This window comes from Mirounga angustirostris, unplaced genomic scaffold (genome assembly GCF_029215605.1).
Source record: "Mirounga angustirostris isolate CCGP_5_RB_7025 unplaced genomic scaffold, mMirAng1.0.hap1 SCAF_7, whole genome shotgun sequence".
NCBI classification, from domain to species: domain Eukaryota; kingdom Metazoa; phylum Chordata; class Mammalia; order Carnivora; family Phocidae; genus Mirounga; species Mirounga angustirostris.
The window spans coordinates 90,627,875-90,643,599 of NW_026991715.1; positions in this window are offsets into that span (position 1 = coordinate 90,627,875).

Consider the following 15,725-nt stretch of genomic DNA (forward strand, 5'->3'; position numbering starts at 1 on the left):
AAATATTAATTGACCATGTGCTCATGGGTTTATTTCTGAGCTCTCAATTCTGTTCCATTGATCTATGTGTCTATTTTTGTGCCAGTACCATGCTATTTTGATTACTATAGCTTTTTTTTAAATTTTATTTTATTATGTTATGTTAATCACCATACATTACATCATTAGTTTTTTTTTTTTTTTTTTTTTTAATTTTTTTATTCTTATGTTAATCCCCTTACATTACAACATTAGTTTTAGATGAAGTGTTCCATGATTCATTGTTTGTGCACAACACCCAGTGCTCCATGCAGAATGTGCCTTCCTAAATACCCACCACCAGGCTAACCCATCCTCCCACCCCCCTCCCCTCTAGAACCCTGTTTGTTTTTCAGAGTCCATCGTCTCTCATGGTTCGTCTACCCCTCCGATTTCCCCCGCTTCATTCTTCCCCTCCCGCTACCTTCTTCTTCTTCTTCTTTTTTTTTTTTTCTTAACATATATTGCATTATTTGTTTCAGAGGTACAGATCTGAGATTCAACAGTCTTGCACAATTCACAGCGCTTACCAGAGCACATACACTCCCCAGTGTCTATCACCCAGTCCCCCCATCCCTCCCACCCCACCCCCCACTCCAACAACACTCAGTTTGTTTCCTGCGATTAAGAATTCCTCATATCAGTGAGATCATATGATACATGTCTTTCTCTGTTTGACTTATTTCACTCAACATAATACCCTCCAGTTCCATCCACGTCGTTGCAAATGGCAAGATCTCATTCCTTTTGATGGCTGCATAATATTCCATTGTATATATATACCACATCTTCTTTATCCATTCATCTGTCGATGGACATCTTGGCTCTTTCCACAGTTTGGCTATTGTGGACATTGCTGCTATAAACATCGGGGTGCACGTAGCCCTTCGGATCCCTACTTTTGTATCTTTGGGGTAAATACCCAGTAGTGCAATTGCTGGATCATATGGTAGCTCTATTTTCAACTTTTTGAGGAACCTCCATACAGTTTTCCAGAGTGGCTGCACCAGCTTGCATTCCCACCAACAGTGTAGGAGGGTTCCCCTTTCTCCGCATCCCCGCCAACATCTGTCGTTTCCTGACTTGTTAATTTTAGCCATTCTGACTGGTGTGAGGTGATATCTCATTGAGGTTTTGATTTGGATTTCCCTGATGCCGAGCGATATTGAGCACTTTTTCATGTGTCTGTTGGCCATTTGGATGTCTTCTTTGGAAAAATGTCTGTTCATGTCTTCTGCCCATTTCTTAATTGGATTCTTTGTTCTTTGGGTGTTGAGTTTGATGAGTTCTTTATAGATTTTGGATACTAGCCCTTTATCTGATATGTCATTTGCAAATATCTTCTCCCATTCTGTCGGTTGTCTTTTGGTTTTGTTAACTGTTTCCTTTGCTTTGCAAAAGCTTCTTATCTTGATGAAGTCCCAATAGTTCATTTTTGCCCTTGCTTCCCTTGCCTTTGGCGATGTTTCTAGGAAGAAGTTGCTTCGGCTGAGGTCAAAGAGGTTGTTGCCTGTGTTCTCCTTTAGGATTTTGATGGACTCCTGTCTCACATTGAGGTCTTTCAACCATTTGGAGTCTATTTTTGTGTGTGGTGTAAGGAAGTGGTCCAGTTTCATTCTTCTGCATGTGTCTATCCAATTTTCCCAACACCATTTGTTGAAGAGACTGTCTTTGTTCCATTGGACATTCTTTCCCGCTTTGTCGAAGATTAGTTGACCATAGAGTTGAGGGTCCATTTCTGGGCTCTCTATTCTGTTCCATTGATCGATGTGTCTGTTTTTGTGCCAGTACCATGCTGTCTTGATGATGACAGCTTTGTAATAGAGCTTGAAGTCCGGAATTGTGATGCCACCGGCTTTGCTTTTCTTTTTCAATATTCCTCTGGCTATGTGGGGTCTTTTCTGGTTCCATACAAATTTTAGGATTATTTGTTCCATTTCTTTGAAAAAAGTGGATGGTATTTTGATGGGGATTGCATTGAATGTGTAGATTGCTCTAGGTAGCATTGACATCTTCACAATATTTGTTCTTCCAATCCATGAGCATGGAACGTTTTTCCATTTCTTTGTGTCTTCCTCAATTTCTTTCATGAGTATTTTATAGTTTTCTGAGTACAGATCCTTTGTCTCTTTGGTTAGATTTATTCCTAGGTATCTTATGGTTTTGGGTGCAATTGTAAATGGGATCGACTCCTTAATTTCTCTTTCTTCTGTCTTGTTGTTGGTGTATAGGAATGCCACTGAGTTCTGTGCATTGATTTTATATCCTGCCACTTTACTGAATTCCTGTATGAGTTCTAGCAGTTTTGGGGTGGAGTCTTTTGGGTTTTCCACATAAAGTATCATATCATCTGCAAAGAGTGAGAGTTTGACTTCTTCTTTGCCAATTTGGATGCCTTTGATTTCTTTTTGTTGTCTGATTGCTGTGGCTAGGACTTCCAATACTATGTTGAATAGCAGTGGTGATAGTGGACATCCCTGCCGCGTTCCTGACCTTAGGGGGAAAGCTCTCAGTTTTTCCCCATTGAGAATAATATTTGCTGTAGGTTTTTCATAGATGGCTTTTATGATATTGAGGTATGTACCCTCTATCCCTATACTCTGAAGAGTTTTGATCAAGAAAGGATGCTGTACTTTGTCAAAAGCTTTTTCGGCATCTATCGAGAGGATCATATGATTCTTGTTCTTTCCTTTGTTAATGTACTGTATCACATTGATTGATTTGCGGATGTTGAACCAACCTTGCAGCCCAGGGATAAATCCCACTTGGTCATGGTGAATAATCCTTTTAATGTACTGTTGGATCCTATTGGCTAGTATTTTGGTGAGAATTTTTGCATCCATGTTCATCAGGGATATTGGTCTGTAATTCTCCTTTTTGATGGGGTCTTTGTCTGGTTTGGGGATCAAGGTAATGCTGGCCTCATAAAATGAGTTTGGAAGTTTTCCTTCCGTTTCAATTTTTTGGAACAGTTTCAGAAGAATAGGTATTAATTCTTCTTGAAATGTTTGGTAGAATTCCCCTGGGAAGCCATCTGGCCCTGGGCTTTTGTTTTTTGGGAGATTTTTGATGACTGCTTCAATTTCCTTAGTGGTTATAGGTCTGTTCAGGTTTTCTATTTCATCCTGGTTCAGTTTTGGTAGTTGATACATCTCTAGGAATGCATCCATCTCTTCCAGGTTATCTAATTTGCTGGCATAGAGTTGCTCATAATATGTTCTTATAATTGTTTGTATTTCTTTGGTGTTGGTTGTGATCTCTCCTCTTTCATTCATGATTTTGTTGATTTGGGTCATTTCTCTTCTCTTTTTGATAAGTCTGGCCAGGGGTTTATCAATCTTGTTAATTCTTTCAAAGAACCAGCTCCTAGTTTCGTTGATCTGTTCTACTGTTCTTTTAGTTTCTATTTCATTGATTTCTGCTCTGATCTTTATGATTTCTCTTCTCCTGCTGGGTTTAGGCTTTATTTGCTGTTCTTTCTCCAGCTCCTTTAGGTGTAGGGTTAGGTTGTGTACTTGAGACCTTTCTTGTTTCTTGAGAAAGGCTTGTATTGCTATATACTTTCCTCTTAGGACTGCCTTTGCTGCATCCCAAAGATTTTGAACAGTTGTGTTTTCATTTTCATTAGTTTCCATGTATTTTTTTAATTCTTCTTTAATTTCCTGGTTGACCCATTCATTCTTCAGTAGGATGCTCTTTAGCCTCCATGTATTTGAGTTCTTTCCGACTTTCCTCTTGGGATTGAGTTCTAGTTTCAAAGCATTGTGGTCTGAAAATAGGCAGGGAATGATCCCAATCTTTTGGTACCGGTTGAGACCTGATTTATGACCTAGGATGTGGTCGATTCTGGAGAATGTTCCATGGGCAGTAGAGAAGAATGTGTATTCCGTTGCTTTGGGGTGGAATGTTCTGAATATGTCTGTGAAGTCCATTTGGTCCAGTGTGTCATTTAAAGTCTTTATTTCCTTGTTGATCTTTTGCTTAGATGATCTGTCCATTTCAGTGAGGGGGATGTTAAAGTCCCCCACTATTATTGTATTGTTGTTGATGTGTTTCTTTGCTTTTGTTATTAATTGCCTTATATAATTGGCTGCTCCCATGTTAGGGGCATAGATATTTACAATTGTTAGATCTTCTTGTTGGATAGATCCTTTAAGTATGATATAGTGTCCTTCCTCATCTCTTATTACAGTCTTCGGTTTAAAATCTAATTTGTCTGATATAAGGATTGCCACCCCAGCTTTCTTTTGGTGTCCATTAGCATGGTAAATGGTTTTCCACCCCCTCACTTTCAATCTGGGGGTGTCTTTGGGTCTAAAATGAGTCTCTTGCAGACAGCATATCGATGGATCTTGTTTTTTAATCCAGTCTGTTAGCCTGTGTCTTTTGATTGGGGCATTTAGCCCATTTACATTCAAGGTAACTATTGAAAGATAGGAATTTAGTGCCATTGTATTGCCTGTAAGGTGACTGTTACCGTATATTGTCTGTGTTCCTTTCTGGTCTATGTTGCTTTTAGGGTCTCTCTTTGCTTAGAGGACCCCTTTCAAGATTTCCTGTAGGGCTGGTTTTGTGTTTGCAAATTCCTTTAGTTTTTTTTTGTCCTGGAAACTTTTTATCTCTCCTTCAATTTTCAATGACAGCCTAGCTGGATAGAGTATTCTTGGCTGCATATTTTTCTCATTTAGTGCTCTGAATATATCCTGCCAGTCCTTTCTGGCCTGCCAGGTCTCTGTGGATAGGTCTGTTGCCAATCTAATGTTTCTACCATTGTAGGTTACATATCTCTTCTCCTGAGCTGCTTTCAGGATTTTCTCTTTGTCTGTGAGACTTGTAAGTTTTACTATTAGATGTCGGGGAGTTGACCTATTTTTATTGATTTTGAGAGGGGTTCTCTGTGCTTCCTGGATTTTCATGCCTGTTTCTTTCCCCAAATTAGGGAAGTTCTCTGCTATAATTTGCTCCATTATACCTTCTGCCCCCCTCTCTCTTTCTTCTTCTTCTGGGATCCCAATTATTCTAATGTTGTTTCGTCTTATGGTATCACTTATCTCTCGAATTCTGCCCTCATGATCCAGTAGTTGTTTATCTCTCTTTTTCTCAGCTTCTTTATTTTCCAGCATTTCATCTTCTATATTACTGATTCTCTCTTCTGCCTCATTTATTCTAGCAGTTAGTGCCCCCATTTTTGATTGCACCTCATTAATAGCCTTTTTGATTTCTACTTGGTTGGATTTTAGCTCTTTTACTTCTCCAGAAAGAGTTTCTCTAATAACTTCCATATTTTTTTCAAGCCCAGCTAGTATCTTTAAAGTGATGATTCTGAACTCTAGATCTGACATCGTACTAATGTCCGTATTGAGTAGGTCCCTGGCAGTCGGTACTGCCTCTTGTTCTTTTTGTTGAGGTGATTTTTTCCGTCTCGTCATTTTGTGCAGAGGAGAATAGATTAATGAGAGAACAAAATGCTAGCAGAGTAACCACGTCCCCAGAAAATATACTCTAAACAAATCAGAAAAGACCTGAAGCAGTGGGATAAGAAGGGGAAAGAGAGAAAAAAAAAAAAAGAAAAAAAAAGAAAAAGATAAAAACAACAACAAACAAAACAAAAGAACAACAACAAAAGAAAAACCAGAATGTGATCAAATATGATCTATATGGTATATAGATCAGTGCCACACACTAGATTTGGGGTGTGTTTTGGTCTTTTAGAAGAAAGTGTCTCCCAAAATTTTAAAGAAAGAAAAACTTATATATGTACAAAAATAAGGGTTGATATGATGAAGGGATGGAAAATGACTGTAAAAATGGAAATTATAAAAAATTTTATAAAAGGAATTGATAAGAAGTTGTTTGAAAAAAGAAAGAGGATTTAAAAAAAGAAAAAAGAAAAAGAAAAAAAAAGGGAGAGGATGTGATCAGGCAGGGGAATAGAGAACACCATATACTAGAGATTTAGGGTATATTTTAATCTGTTAGAAGAAACTATCTCAAAATTTTAAAGAGAGAACAACTTATATATATAAGCCAAAAATATGGGTAACTACTATGAAGGGATAGAATATGACTCTAAAAATGAAAAATAAAAATGTTTTTTTTTAAAAAAAGGGATTGATAAGATGTTGTTTGAAAAAGGGAAAAAGAAAAATTCAAAAAGAAATAAAAAGACAGTTAAAAAAAAAATTAACTTTAAAAGACTAAGGAATCATGGTAAAAAAGCCGTGAATTCTATGTGCAGTAGTCCCTTAGCGCTGGAGTTCTGCTGTTCTCATTGATCGGTAAACTTGGTCTTGGCTGGCTGTTCTCGCTGATCTTCTGGGGAGGGGCCTGTTGCCGTGGTTTCCAAATGTCTCTGCCGGAGGCGGAATAGCCCCGCCCTTGCCCCCTCCCGGCTAAGTAATCTGCTCGGGTTTGCTCTCCGGGGCTTTTGTTCCCTGCGAGCTTTCCGTACAGCTTTGGAGGCGGAGAGTGAAAATGGCGGCCTCCCAATCTCCGCCCCGGAGGAGCCGAGAACTCGGGCCCGCTCCTCAGTGAGCCCCCAGAGAAAAGCCGTCAGTCACTCCCGTCTCCCCGGTCTGCAGCTGCACTCCGTGCTCAACCGGCCTGTGACCACGCGTTTCTATCTCTGGCACCGGACCCGGTCTGGAGTCTCCAAACCCAGCAGATCCCTGCGGTGCACTCCCGCGCGGCTCCTCCCGGGGGAGGAAGGTGAGTCTCCCCGGATCGGCCGCTTGTTGGGTCCCTGCTGGAGGAGCAGGGGCCCGACTGGGCCGCGGATCGCGGTTAATGGCAACCCCAGCTGAGAGCCCGCGCCTGGGCTCCGCCTCTGCAGCCGGCTTCCCTGCTGTGTTACCTGGGAGCTCTGCTGCCCTCAGGCACCCCCGGTCTTTCTGTGACCCCGAGGGTCCTGAGACCACACTGTCCCGGAGGGTTCCACCCCCCGCTGAGCCACCAGAGTGACGTCCCTCGGCGGAGCTGACTTTTAAAAGTTCCGATTTTGTGCTCCGCGGCTCTATCACTTGCCAGAAGCGGCCGACGGAGGCCCCTCCCCCGCCGTCTATCCTCCCGAATATCGCCTCGGATTCACTTCTCCGCACGTCCTACCTTCCAGAAAGTGGTCGCTTTTCTGATGAGAGAGTTGTTGCTCTTCTTTTCTTCGATCTCCTGTTGAGTTTGTAGGTGTTCAGAATGGTTTGATCCCTATCCAGCTGAATTCCTGAGAGGAGACGAAATCCAGGTCTCCTACTCCTCCGCCATCTTGCTCCGCCCATCCATCATTAGTTTTTGATGTAGTGTTCCATGATTCATTGTTTGCGTATAACACCCAGTGCTCCATTCAATACGTGCCCCCTTAATACCCTTCACCAGGCTAACCATCCCCCCACCCCCCTCCCATCTAGAACCCTCAGTTTGTTTCTCAGAGTCCATAGTCTCTCATGGTTCATCTCCCCCTCCGATTCCCCCCCTTCATTTTTCCCTTTCTACTATTTTTTTTTAACATATAATGTATTATTTGTTTCAGAGGTACAGGTCTGTGATTCATCAGTCTTACACAATTCACAGCGCTCACCATAGCACATACCCTCCCCAATGTCTATCACCCAGCCACCCCATTCCTCCCACCCCATAGCTTTGCAGTATATCTTGAAATCTGAGATTTTGATACATACAGTTTTGTTCTTTTTCAAGATTGCTTTGGCTATTTGGGGTCCTTTGTGATTCCATACACATTTTAGGGTTTTTCTAGTTCTGTGAAAAATGCTGTTGATATTTTGATAGAGATTGCATTAAATCTGTAGATTGCTTTGGGTAATATGGACTTTTTAACAGTATTTGTTCTTCCAACCCATGAGCATGGAATATCTTTCCATTTGTTTGCTTTGTCTTCAATTTCTTTCTTCAATGTTCTATGGTTTTCAAAGTACAAGTCTTCCACCTCCTTGGTTAAGCTTACTTCTAGGTGTTTTATTATTTTAGGTTCAATTGTAAGTGGGATTGTTTTCTTAATTTCTCTTTCTGCTACTTCATTATTAGTGTATAGAAATGCAATGGATTTCTAGATATTGATTTTGTATCCTGCAACTTTACTGAATTCATTTATCAGTTCTAGTAGTTTTTTGGTGGAATCTTCAGGGTTTTCTATATATAGTATGGCTGACATCTTGATTTTGAACCCTGGCCTCTAGAACGGTGAGAGAATAATTTTGTTGTTTTAAGCCAAAAAGTTTGTGGTAATTTGTTATGGCAGATCTCAGAAACTAATACAAGTGTCCTAGATATTATCATGGAACACAGCTTGAGGAGGCTCCATGATCACCTTCCTCAGAGAGTAGATATGACAATATTCATGCAGACGTTGACTTTGTGCTCAAAGATAAACCCTAAGCACACTTCTTATGGGGATGGCTCCAGGGCTGTCAGCTGCCACAAAGAGGTGGGCCTGGGTCTGGTTGTGCATTCGTGTGTGCGTGTGTTTGTATCTGGCGGGGTGGATATGATGGAAATGATGAGCATTCTCATTCCTCCCACTTCTGGTTCATTCTGAATTCTCTTCAGTCATTTTCCTTGTTTCCCACTCACTCTGCTACTGTTTTCCTCATATTGGCCACCACTGACATCTGGGTCATCCTTTTGCCCTCACATGAAATATTTTATGTGAGTATATATAAAACAAAGAGGTCTCATTATGAGTTGAACATTTGCTCTAACATGTATTAACACTGCAGACATTAAAGATCCTTAAGTAGCAAGTACCCTTTTTTTTTTTTTTTTTTTTAAAGATTTTATTTATTTATTTGAGACAGAGAGAATGAGAGAGACAGAGAGCACATGAGAGGGGGGAGGGTCAGAGGGAGAAGCAGGCTCCCTGCCGAGCAGGGAGCCCGATGCGGGACTCGATCCCGGGACTCCAGGATCATGACCTGAGCCGAAGGCAGTCGCTTAACCAACTGAGCCACCCAGGCGCCCAGCAAGTACCCTTTTACTGTGTCTTGTTTTGACCATCTCAGATTTTACTGTAGCAATACCCTTAACATGTACTATGACACAAAACCCCCTCAGCTCTGTGTGACAGTCAATAATTTTTCAAAAATGCAAAGAAGTCACTGTTTTTAGGTTGGGAAGTGGGGAGAGCTGACTCAAGACTGGAGTCAATACCCATGCCTCTACAGGCCAGAAAGGACTGGCATGATATATTCAGAGCACTAAATGAGAAAAATATGCAGCCAAGAATACTATATCCAGCTAGGCTGTCATTGAAAATAGAAGGAGAGATAAAATGCTTCCAGGACAAACAAAAACTAAAAGAATTTGCAAACAGCAAACCAGCCCTACAAGAAATATTGAAAGGGGTCCTCTAAGCAAAGAAAGAGCTTAAAAGTAACATAAACCAGAAAGGAACAGAGACAATATACAGTAACAGTCACCTTACAGGCAATACAATGGCACTAAATTCATATCTTTCAATAGTTACCCTGAATGTAAATGGGCTAAATGCCCCAATCAAAAGACACAGGGTATCAGATTGGATAAAATAACAAGGCCCATTGATATGCTGTCTGCAAGAGACTCATTTTAGACACAAAGACACCTCCAGATTTAAATTTAGGGGGTGGAAAACCATTTACCATGCTAATGGACATCAAAAGAAAGCTGGGGTGGTAATCCTTATATCAGACAAATTAGATTTTAAACCAAAGACTATAATAAGAGATGAGGAATGACACTACATCATACTTAAAGGGTCTATCCAACAAGAAGATCTAACAATTGTAAATATTTATGCCCCCCTGGAGCACCTGGGTGGCTCAGTTGTTAAGCGTCTGCCTTCAGCTCAGGTCATGATCCCAGGGTCCTGGGATTGAGCCCCACATCGGGCTCCCCGCTCTGTGGGAAGCCTGCTTCTCCCTCTCCTGCTCCCCCTGCTTGTGTTCTCTTTCTGGCTGTCTCTCTGTCAAATAAATAAAAATAAAATCTTTAAAAAAATATATTTATGCCCCTAACATGGGAGCAGCCAATTAATAACAAAATCAAAGAAACACATCAACAATAATACAATAACAGTAGGGGACTTTAACAGCCCTCTCACTGAAATGGACAGATTGGCGCGAGCCAAGCTACTCATGCTGTTTGACAAGGTCCAAGTATGGGGGATGATCCTGAAAACAGGAGACTCCACAGCTGGCTCCTGCTATTCTCTTTCATTTTGTGTATGGCAATCTTTATAATTGTGGGAATATTTCTGGGCTGGCTCTTGCTATTCTCTTTCATTTTGTTTATGGCAATCTTTATAATTGTGGGAATATTTCTGGGGTTTCATGATAAAGTGACTACTCATCTTAGTTACGCCTATCTAAGCAATCATAATGAAACTAATTCCATGAAGAATTAGTTTCTATAGAACAAAATGACAAGACGGTCACGCTCTGTCTAGCACCTTTCTCTTTGCGTACTGTTTTTTAGTTTTAGTGAAAGTCAATAAGAGGAAATCAATAAAGGTCATGTTAATCATTACAAAGGAAAAATGAAAGAAGGCTAGGTCTGTAGTCCAGAAAATGATCTATTAATATCTCGATAAATTGTAAAAAAAAAAAACCATAATCACATGTTACAAAAGTATGGAAAAACAAAAATATCCTAACATATAAATAAAGTTCCTCTGAGGCTGTCAGGAGGAGATGCTTGCAACCTGATCCTGTGTCTGAATCTCCTCATTCGCCGACGCCGTCCTTTCCTACGAGAGACCCACCCCAGCTGGAGCTGGACTCCGGCAACAGATCACCTAAGCAAAAGATCAACAAGGAAATAAAGGCTTTAAATGACACACTGGACCAGATGGATTTCACAGATATATTCAGAACATTCCATCCCAAAGCAACAGAATACACATTCTTCTCTAGTGCACATGGAACATTCTCCAGAATAGCTCACATCCTGGGTCACAAATCAGGTCTCAACCGGTACCAAAAGATGGGATCATTCCCTGCATATTTTCAGACCACAATACTTTGAAACTAGAGCTCAACCATAAGAGGAAAGTTAGAAAGAACTCAAATACATGGAGGCTAAAGAGCATCCTACTAAAGAATGAATGGGTCAACCAGGAAACTAAAGAAGAATTAAAAAAATTCATGGAAACAAATGAAAATGAAAACACAACTGTTCAAAATCTTTGGGATACAGGAAAGGTGGTCCTAGGAGGAAAGTATATAGCAATACAAGCCTTTCTCAAGAAATAAGAAAGGTCTCAAATACACAACCTAACCCTACACCTAAAGGAGCTGAGAAAGAACCGCAAATAAAGCATAAACCCAGCAGGAGAAGAGAAATAATAAAGATCAGAGCAGAAGTCAATGAAATAGAAACCAAAAGAACAGTAGAACAGATCAATGAAACTAGGAGCTGGTTCTTTGAAAGAATTAATAAGATTGATAAACCACTGGCCAGACTTATCAAAAAGAAAAGAGAAAGGACCCAAATAAATAAAATCATGAATGAAAGAGGAGAGATCACAATCAACACCAAAGAAATACAAACAATTGTAAGAACGTATTATGAGCAACTATATGCCAGCAAATTAGATAATCTGGAAATGGATGCATTCCTAGAGATGTGTAAACTACCAAAACAGAACCAGGAAGAAATAGAAAACCTGAACAGACCCATAACCACTAAGGAAATTGAAGCAGTAATCAAAAATCTCCCAAGAAACAAGAGCCCAGGGTCAGATGGCTTCCCAGGGGAATTCTACCAAACATTTAAAGAAGAATTAATACCTATTCTTCTGAAACTGTTCCAAAAAATAGAAATGGAAGGAAAACTTCCAAACTCCTTTTATGTGGCCAGCATTACCTCGATCCCAAAACCAAAGACCCCATCAAAACAGAGAACTACAGGGCACCTGGGTGGCTCAGATGGTTAAGCGTCTGCCTTCAGTTCAGGTCTGATATCAGGGTCCTGGGATCGAGCCCCACATTGGGCTCCTGGCTCAGCGGGGAGCCTACTTCTCCCTCTCCATCTGCCTCTCCCCCTGTTCATGCTCTCTCTTTCTGTCTGTATCTCTGTGTCTCAAATGAATAAATAAAATCTGTAAAAACAACAACAACAAAACCTCCCCCAAAACCAGAGAACTACAGACCAATATCCCTGATGAACATGGATGCAAAAATTCTCACAAAATACTAGCCAGTAGATTCCAACAGTATGTTAAACGATTATTCACCACGACCAAGTGGGATTTATTCCTGGGCTGCAAGGTTGGTTCAACATCCATAAATCAATCAATGTGACACAATACATTAATAAAAGAAAGAACAAGAACCATATGATCCTCTCAATAGATGCAGAAAAAGCATTTGACAAAGTACAGCATCCTTTCTTGATTGAAACTCTTCACAGTGTAGGGATAGAGGGTACATAGCTCAATATCATAAAAGCCATCTATGAAAAACCCACAGTGAATATCATACTCAATGGGGAAAAACTGAGAGCTTTTCCCCTAAGGTCAGGAACACGGCAGGAATGTCCACTATCACTGCTGTTCAACATAGTATTAGAAGTCCTAGCCTCACCAATCAGACAACAAAAAGAAATAAAATGCATCCAAACTGGCAAAGAAGGAGTCAAAATCTCACTCTTTGCAGATGATATGATACTTTATATGGAAAACCCAAAAGACTCCACCCCAAAACGGCTAGAACTCATACAGGAATTCAGTAAAGTGGCAGGATATAAAATCAATGCACAGAAGTCAGTTGCATTTCTATATACCAACAACAAGACAGAAGAAAGAGAAATTAGGGAGTCGATCCCATTTGCAATTGCACCCAAAACCATAAGATACCTAGGAATAAATCTAACCAAAGAGGCAAAGAATCTGTACTCAGAAAATATAGAACACTCATGAAAGAAATTGAGGAAGACACAAAGAAATGGAAAAATATTCCATACTCATGGATTGGAAGAACAAATATTGTGAAAATGTCTATGCTACCTAGAGCAATCTATACATTTAATGCAATCCCTATCAAAATACCATCAACTTTATTCAAAGAAATTGAACAAATAATCCTAAAATTTGTCTGGAACCACAAAAGACTCCGAATAGCCAGAGGAATGTTCAAAAAGAAAAGCAAAGCTGGTGGCATCACAATTCTGGACTTCAGGCTCTATTACAAAGCTGTCATCATCAAGACAGTATGGTACTGGCACAAAAACAGACACATAGATCAATGGAACAGAATAGAGAGCCGAGAAATAGACCCTCAACTCTATGGCCAACTAATCTTTGACAAAGCAGGGAAGAATGTCCAATGCAAAAAAGACAGTCTCTTCAACAAATGGTGTTGGGAAAACTGGACAGTCAGAGAAGAATGAAACTGGACCATTTCCTTACACCACACACAAAAATAGACTCAAAATGGATGAAAGACCTAAGTGTGAGACAGGAATCCATCAAAATCCTTGAGGAGAACACAGGCAGCAACCTCTTTGACCTCAGCCGCAGCAACTTCTTCCTAGAAACATCGCCAAAGGCAAGGGAAGCAAGGGCAAAAATGAACTATTGGGACTTCATCAAGATAAAAAGCTTTTGCACAGCAAAGGAAACAGTCAACAAAACCAAAAGACAACCGACAGAATGGGAGAAGATATTTGCAAATGACATATCAGATAAAGGGCTAGTATCCAAAATCTATAAAGAACTTATCAAACTCAACACCCAAAGAACAAATAATCCAATCAAGAAATGGGCAGAAGACATGAACAGACATTTTTGCAAAGAAGACATCCAAATGGCCAACAGACACATGAAAAAATGCTGATTGGCATCAGGGAAATCCAAATCAAAACCTCAATGAGACACCACCTCACACCAGTCAGAATGGCTAAAATTAATAAGTCAGGAAATGACAGATGTTGGCGAGGATGTGGAGAAAGGGGAACCCTTCTACAATGTTGGTGGGAATGCAAGCTGGTGTAACCACTATGGAACACAGTATGGAGGTTCCTCAAAAAGTTGAAAATAGAGCTACCCTATGACCCAGCAATTGCTCTACTGGATATTTACCCCAAAGATACAAATGTAGTGATCCGAAGGGACACCTGCATCCCAATGTTTATAGCAGCAATGTCCACAATAGCCAAACTATGGAAAGAGCCTAGATGTCCATCAACAGATGAATGGATAAAGAAGATGTGGTATATACATATACAATGGAATATTATGCAGCCATCAAAAAAGGGAAATCTTGCCATTTGCAACAATGTGGATGGAACTAGAGGGTATTATGCTAAGTGAAATAAGTCAATCAGAGAAAGATAAGTATCATATGATCTCACTGATATGAGGATTTTGAGAAACAAGACAGAGGATCATAGGGGAAGGGAGGGAAAAATGAAACAAGATGAAACCAGAGAGGGAGACAAACCTTAAGAGACTCTTAATATCAGGAAACAAACTGAGCGTTGCTGGAGTGGAGGGGGGTGGGAGGGATGGGGTGGCTGAGTGATGGACATTGGGGAGGGTATGTACTATGGTGAGCACTGTGAATTGTTAAGACTGATGAATCACAGACCTGTACCCCTGAAACAAATAATACATTCTATGTTAATAAAAAAATAAAAAAAAAATACTCATGCCTCTATCTTTGAATCCAATTCCATCCCAGTCCAGGAGAGCAACCTGAATGCTACTTGAAGACTATATAGAGAGTTGCAAGCTTGTATAGAGCATGTTTTTCTTCCCTTCCAAGCTTTGATAAGACCTTCCCTCCCTTCCCTTTGTCATTCGTTTGTTGGGGGGGGGGTAGAAGAATAAAGAAAACTGCTTTACCACCCCACTCCTGGAGGTCCATAGTGTTCAGGCATTAGTAGCCAAGGTCATTACATGCATGTTTCCTCTCATGCTCTCTCACACAGAGCTGTTTATGCTCTCTCTGGGGTTGAGGTGGGCAGGAGGGAACCCATGAACACTTCTCATTTGGGATAGAGAGATGAACCAGTCCCCAGCAGCCTCCTCGACAACTCCTCTACAGGGAGTGAACGATTTCTGAGAGAAATTTTCTTCCTAGGAGGGACTGGAGGAGGACTTTCTAGCTAAGTAGACGTGCACTCCCTGGGACAGAACCCAGTGCAATAACCAGCACAGCATGTAGAACCCGGCACATTTGACTCCCAGGAACATGGAAGGAGTTGCTGCTCTTTAAATTCCGTAATTTTCTCAGGATACCTGTCTTTTTCTCTGACCGGTCTTCTTCTGTGTAGAAATTTCAAATCTTCAGAGGCTGTGGCATTTATCGCTTTGTTCAAGGTAGGAGGTTCTGTAATCACAGGAATGTCCAGCTATGGGCTCTGCCTGGGCCTGGGGTTCCTCCTTGTTCTGACTCTCCTTCTGCACAAGACACATGTCTAAGCCACAGTCTCCCTTCTGGAATCAGGCCCTTGACAGTATCCTCACAACCCATAAAACCAGTTCTGGTTTGAAAAGGGCCTGAGCTCTGTACAAAGGCTAAATTCAATGTGGCTTTTTTTCAGAGGACTTTGTTGACATTTGCCTTGAACTGAAGCCACTGAAGCAAATGACTCCTTCTTTGTCTGAATTTACTTTTGTGAAGAGCCTGTCCCTTGTGTTGCAGGATCTGGGGTGTCTTACTTCAAAGGTCTCTGCTAATCTGCTGTCCTGAGTAGGGTGGCTCTCTTCACTGGTGTGG